The following is a 6,934-nucleotide window of genomic DNA, read 5'->3' on the forward strand; positions in this document are numbered from 1 at the left end:
GTAATTGTGGAGACCACAATGCTCTCTGGTAATTGTGGAGACCACAATGCTCTCTGGTAATTGTGGAGACCACAACACTCTCTGGTAATTGTGGAGACCACAAGGCTGTGGACACTTATCTTCTGTTTCTCACTACTGCTCCTGCTCCATTGTGGTTGTGTTTCAACTGACATCAGCCTGGTTGCCTCCCTGCCATACTTTATGTCAATACTACACATAATCAGAGGGTCCACAGCATGTTGCCACGATTACATCTTTTCAGCAGCAGTTGGTAAAACATAGCACAACAGCTTTTAGGTCCCCTTACTTGTATGCATTTGTACAATGTTTTCGGGCAGTCTGAGAGCATTTGCTATAGCTCTAACCTATATAATCATTATTGTTCAATAATTTTGAAACAATAAAACTACTTAAAGTTCTTTTTTCAGCATTGATGACTTACGCACCGTCTCCCCGATCTAATATTGATGACCTATAGGCTGGGTCACCAATATTAAAAAATAAACACCGAACTACTTCCCCTTCTAAAGTATCATTAACCCATATACACACTAAACCAAAGACACCATAGGAGTATTGTAGTTAAATAATGAATCACTAAGTAGTCACACCATTAACATGATTATACATTAAGTTTTATTAAACATATATTAACAACATGATTGGCACTACACAAACTAGTTAAAAAGATTAAAAAACACAATTGTGGCGGCCAGACAGTGAGATAAACATAATGTGCAAGTGCAAAAATAATAGTAGGATGGTATTAGAACCACAGCACAACAATGTAGCTGTGGAAGTATATAAATTATACTACATATACTGGAGAGAATATGGTACAATATAGATGTATACAGGAAAAACAAGCAAGTGATCCTGTAATCTTGTATCTGGTCAGACCACCACACAGCTGACTGTGAACGCGCGTCGGGGCGTGGTGCTGTGGTTCTAATACTATCCTATTATTATTTTTCTATTGCACTTTGTTTATCCCGCTGTCCCGGCCACCACAATTTGATGTTTTTAATCTTTTTAACTAGTCTGTGTATGCCAATCATGTTGTCTAATATACTGTACAGACCAAAAAGTTTGGACACACCTTCTCATTCAAAGAGTTTTCTTTATTTTCATGACTATGAAAATTGTAGATTCACAACTGAAGGCATCAAACCTACTGAAATGAACACCATGTGGAATTATATACATAACAACTGAAAATATGTCATATTCTAGGATCTTCAAAGTAGCCCCATTTTGCTTTGATTACTGCTTTGCACACTCTTGGCATTCTCTTGATGAGCTTCAAGAGGTAGTCCCCTGAAATGGTTTTCACTTCACAGGTGTGCCCTGTCAGGTTTAATAAGTGGGATTTCTTGCCTTATAAATGGGGTTGGGACCATCAGTTGCGTTGAGGAGAAGTCAGGTGGATACACAGCTGATAGTCCTACTGAATAAACTGTTAGAATTTGTATTATGGCAAGAAAAAAGCAGCTAAGTAAAGAAAAACGAGTGGCCATCATTACTTTAAGAAATGAAGGTCAGTCAGTCAGCCGAAAAATTGGGAAAACTTTGAAAGTAAGGGCTATTTGACCATAAAGGAGAGTGATGGGGTGCTGCGCCAGATGACCTGGCCTCCACAGTCACCGGACCTGAACCCAATCGAGATGGTTTGGGGTGAGCTGGACCGCAGAGTGAAGGCAAAAGGGCCAACAAGTGCTAAGCATCTCTGGGAACTCCTTCAAGACTGTTGGAAGACCATTTCAGGGGACTACCTCTTGAAGCTTATCAAGAGAATGCCAAGAGTGTGCAAAGCAGTAATAAAGCAAAAGGTGGCTACTTTGAAGAACCTAGAATATGACATATTTTCAGATTGTTTCACACTTGTTTGTTATGTATATATTCCACATGTGTTACTTCATAGTTTTGATGCCTTATAGTCATGAAAATAAAGAAAAACTCTTTGAATGAGAAGGTGTGTCCAAACTTTTGAGTCTGTATGTATGTTTGATAAAACTTTAATGGTATAATCATGTAAATGGTGTACTGACCTTAGTGATTCATTATTTAACTACCTATACTCCCATCATATTAAAAAGGCCGTACAACCTCTTTAATTCGATTAAATGTCTGGGAATGTATGTCCTAATATGGGTCAATAATGTTATTTAATTCACTACTGACGATGCCAGAGCAATGTGGTATTCCCAATTTGTAGCCCCATACTGCTTCACACAAGGTTCAATCTGTGGATGTCTTCCTGTTGATGGACATGATGGCTCCTTGTAATGTTTTGGAAAGTATTTGCCTTGTTTTTTTAAGTTGGTGGTGTTTACAGTAAGGGCAAGTAGTCAGGGAAGCACAGTAGTTTTTTATGCTCTCCTGATAATTGGCCTGGGCTTCCTCAGTACTTCAGTTTCCTCCCACATGCAATTAAAACATACTGTCTGGCTCTTCTGTGAGTGATTACAATACTGTGCACAGCACTGCAGAATCCCATGGTGCAATATAGGCAATAAAAAATATGCTATATGTTTCTTTTCTAGGTTTCTTCATATTTCTCTTCTACTGCGTAGCAAAGGAAAATGTCCGCAAGCAGTGGAGGCGTTATCTTTGCTGTGGAAAATTCAGGCTGGCTGAAAACTCTGGTAATGCTTTTAGGAACTAAATTTGCTACATGCTCGTTCAGTTACTTCCACTGTAATTTTAGTTTATATCTATTTGCAAAACAAAAGACAAAGTCAGCAAATCCTTTAAAATAAAAGTTAATGCACTAAAACTACAAAAGTAAAAACCAACACAATGCAACAGCACTCTGCAAAAATAGAAAATATAAACTAAAATTATTTGTGCCCATCCACCACCGCAAGGTGACCTTTTTCTGGATGAGAATTACTTCTCCATGTCGCCCTGCAGGCCTCAAATGAATTCAGGGAGGGTAAACTAACAGCTATATATTGCATTAAAAGGTCTGTGGAAAAAGATGTTAGGAGTGCACAACAAATGGAGGCAGCGACACCTCCAAAAGGCATACTGCAAAAACAAAAACACAAGATTAGTTTATATCTATTTGGCTAGGTTCACACTCTGCACCAGAGAAGCTTTCATTGCAGATTCATCAAAAAAAGCCAAAAAATATAATGCTGGACTGCCCCTGCAGTTTTTTTCTGGCAAAATCATAGACACCATGACAGAAACCTGTTGGTGTCAGTTATGTAATGACCCCAGTAATGCTGGTATATTAAAACTGACAATATGTGCGCAGATGTGAACCTAGCCTTACTGTGTCGCACATACCTGCTTTTTAAAGGGACACTGACAGGCCAATAAGCATATTTAGCTATATATATGACTGCACAGGTCTTCTAATGTGTATTAAAATCATATAAGTATACCCCCTGTTCCACCTTATAAATACAGTAAACTCATGTTTTATAAACCTGATAGAATGTCTTCTTTCTGCCCAAGGGGCGGCGTTTCAGTTTCACTTGCGCCCAGCCAGCCACCCCCAACCGCCGTTTTGAAGCGCCGCCCCAGCTCATCATATTCACTTCGCTGGGCGGCTACTGCTGTCCCCGACGTTACGAGAACGGCGCATGCCCCAATACAAAGCTATGGGCACGGACTCTATTTCATCTTCAGCGCATGCGCCCGGCACCCCTCACTGGCCGGGATCACATAGCGCCTGCGTCCCCTCTGCTTCTTTGAGGCCGCTTCAGCCTCTGCGTTCTGCGCCTGCGGCGGGCACTATTCAGGCAGCGATTCAGATCGCTGCTCTCAAAAAATCAGAAGGGGTTAATACTAGCTTTGTATTGGGCATTCGCGTATCTCGAACGTCGGGGACAACAGCAAGCCGCCCCAGCGAAGTGAATATTGATGAGCTGGGCGGCGCTTCAAAACGGCGGTTGGGGGCGGCTAGCTGGGCGCAAGTGAAACTTGAAACGCCGCCCCTTGGGCAGAAAGAAGACGATTCTATCAGGTTATAAAACATGAGTTTACTGTATTTATAAGGTGGACAGGGGGTATACTTATATGATTTTACTAACATTAGAAGACCTGTGCAGTCATATATATAGCTAAATATGCTTATTGGGCCTGTCAGTTGTCCCTTTTAAGTTTTGACTCTCCAGAGTGAGCTTGGTATAAGACTGTGCATTCTTCAAATTTCATGCTGCACATTAGGTACATGTTGAGAGCCCAGCTAATAATAAAAATTAAGTAGGCATACTGTCCACCCATATGGTAGGGAGGTCTTTGGGTTGACTGACAAAACACTGATCAATAAAACTTTTTTTAAAGTGCAATTTTTATTTTAGAAAACCTCCAACTTGTCATAGTGACATGTCTGACGTTTTCTAATCAGTTAGAAAAAGGGTCCTATTAACTTCTTTGCAGAAGAGCTGTGCCATATAATATAGCATATACTAATGACAGACATCTTTTTTTACAGGGAAATTTTAAATTCATGTCTCTTTGTATTTAGCTCTAGAATGGGACAGATCATTAGATGTAATACTAGACTCCTGTTAAACTGGTTGTCTCACTAAAAACATGCGTGTCATATACCTGTAATATGTTACCATGAGGATCAAGCCTCTATCATCTAAATTCATGAAACAGCCCTCAAAGTCCTGACTTGGCATGGTGCGAGTTGGTTAGCTGATGCCTCTTGAAGACTCTTGAGCCTCTTCTGAAAACAGCTGTATGCTCAGGCTTACTTCCCTCAGTTGAGGCTTTGAGGGAGGGGTGTTGGGCGCTTTGTGTGTGCATGGGCGGATTGGCCATAGACCTTACAGGGAAATTCCTTGGTGGGCCGATGACCAAGGAGCCATCCAAGCTCTTTTCTGTGCCACTGGCCAAGTAGATAATGAACTCTCAGTGAGAATCAGAAACTCATGTACCCCACCAGCGACCACACATGCCCTCTGAATTCAACTGCTGTGGCCTGCATCTCATCTTCTAAGCCCCCTTCTCCATATCTTAATCAGAGACAACTGGAGGAGGACAGAAAACAGCAGCTATTGATGGTCACAACAGAAGGACAGCTTTTGGGGAACTATATTGTGCTGCACTATGGTTCCCAGTTGGCCTCTGTGTGTGTGCATTTTTATTTTTTACTTATAATTCAATTATACTATTTTTTGGATTTAGATTGGAGTAAAACAGCTACCAACAAGCTAAGGAAACAGACTTCAAAACAAGGTGTATCCAGCAGTTCCAGCAACTCTATCCAGTCAACCAGTAATACTAATTCTACAACATTACTAGTGGCACTGAGTACTCTGTGCATCCCAATGGGAAATGGTGAGCTTTGAATGCTTTCTTTCTAGTTTTGCAATATTTAGAAGAAAAAAAAAGCTCAAAATTTTCCGGTGTTTTTCTGTTCAATCCCAATACCCATAATTACTGTTTAGATGTCAAATTAGATTTAATGGTTAGTTCTCCAAGGGTTTGTCACATTGTGAATTCCTTTTTTGCCCATGGAGAATGCCACAGTGGTGGAATATAAGCGTTGGGATTTCATTGGTTTGAAAGAATGTACTTGAAATTAAAAAAAAGTTTGCAAAAGATAGGTCATCAATATCTGTAGCCCGGACACCCCTTTAATGAATATATGTGGTTTTTCTGATGGTTATTCTTTTGGCTTTCAAACTATGCTGGAGTTTTTAAACAAACTGCTTTGTTTTTCCATTGCAAAAGTACAGCAAAATGAGCCTTATAGAAATTCACATTATCCCATTGGTGTTTTCTATTTGGTGCATAGTTTTCCCATTAAAAGGGTATTTTCCAGGACATAGATCTTGATGACCTATCCTCCAACTAGGTCCTCAATATCAAGATTGTTGGTCAACTCCTGGCCCTTGCCAATCAGCTGTGTTGTGCAGCCGCTGACACCTGAATGAGAGCTAAGCTGCAGTACCCCAGCATGTCCACTAAACAATGGACGGAATCTTGTACTTCCAGCTCCAGTCGCTATATAGTGTCCAGCGCCTGCAGCTACCCTGATACAGCTGATTGGTGGGGTGGTGCTAGGTGTTGGACCCCACAGATCTGATATTAATGACCTATCCTGGGGACAGGCCTATCACAAGTCCTGGAAGACCCTTTTTAACTTACTTATGCTATAAATTTATATTTTAAGGCAATGTCTATAAGGAGAGAAATGGCGTTTCCTTTAAGCTGGAGAATGGTGAGATGCACTTTCAAGAATTTCTGGAAGACCATCCATCAAGAAATGTGATGCACACCAAGAATGCTTTGAGAAGGACTTCCAATCGGGGAAGTGTGCATTTCATTGATCAGATATAGTTGGATCATGAAGCCTTGACTGGGAATCCTGCCACTCCAAATGTGAGAATACTAGCGGCTCGTATATTTGAACATTTACTGAACGTAGCTGCCTTGGACTGTCAAGCACGGCTGAAATTAGAACACGTGATAGAGAAGTCGCTGTTTCTCTAATAAACTTATAATGGTCTTAGTCAAGTGAGAAGAACCAAGTGTATGATGGAATGCGGGACAACGACACAGGAAATAATGTTTTATGCCTTGTTCAGCTGATTATCCATTCTTCTTTACTGTATTTTTATATATTTAATTTATATATTGTTAAATTTAATATTAATGTACGTATGAAGACTAGGCCTGTGAGATGTATTAACAGTTTAAGCTTACACCTTGTAACTTATTAGTGTGTAGGCCTCTTTTCTTCCATTATATTTTCTCGACAGAACTGGACCTATTTTGTGTCCTGTAACAGAATGCTGCCGCATTTTTTGAAATTCCCCTTAGACAATGTGATATTAAAAGGGGCACTGATCTTGAGTTCAGCCCCAAAACACATTGGTACGATGAGAAATGTTATATTGCAGAAGTGTTTGCAGAGGAAAGCTCTTTTTGCATATTTGCACATTTTAATGACGTTTGCCATACTTAG

General features: G+C 40.3%; 1 protein-coding gene across 8 annotated transcripts in view; it reads left to right on the forward strand.

Annotated features, from left to right (window-relative positions):
- ADGRG2 (adhesion G protein-coupled receptor G2) overlaps positions 1 to 2,645 on the forward strand; it is a 146,581-nt gene extending 143,936 nt beyond the window's left edge. For all 8 annotated transcript variants that reach the window (XM_040423689.1, XM_040423682.1, XM_040423685.1 and 5 more), the window contains one exon: positions 2,544 to 2,645. The gene's annotated coding sequence lies outside the window, so the exon portion shown is untranslated. The remainder of the gene's footprint in view (positions 1 to 2,543) is intronic.
- Positions 2,646 to 6,934: the final 4,289 nt, after the last annotated feature.

This window comes from Bufo bufo, chromosome 3 (assembly GCF_905171765.1).
Source record: "Bufo bufo chromosome 3, aBufBuf1.1, whole genome shotgun sequence".
NCBI lineage: Eukaryota > Metazoa > Chordata > Amphibia > Anura > Bufonidae > Bufo > Bufo bufo.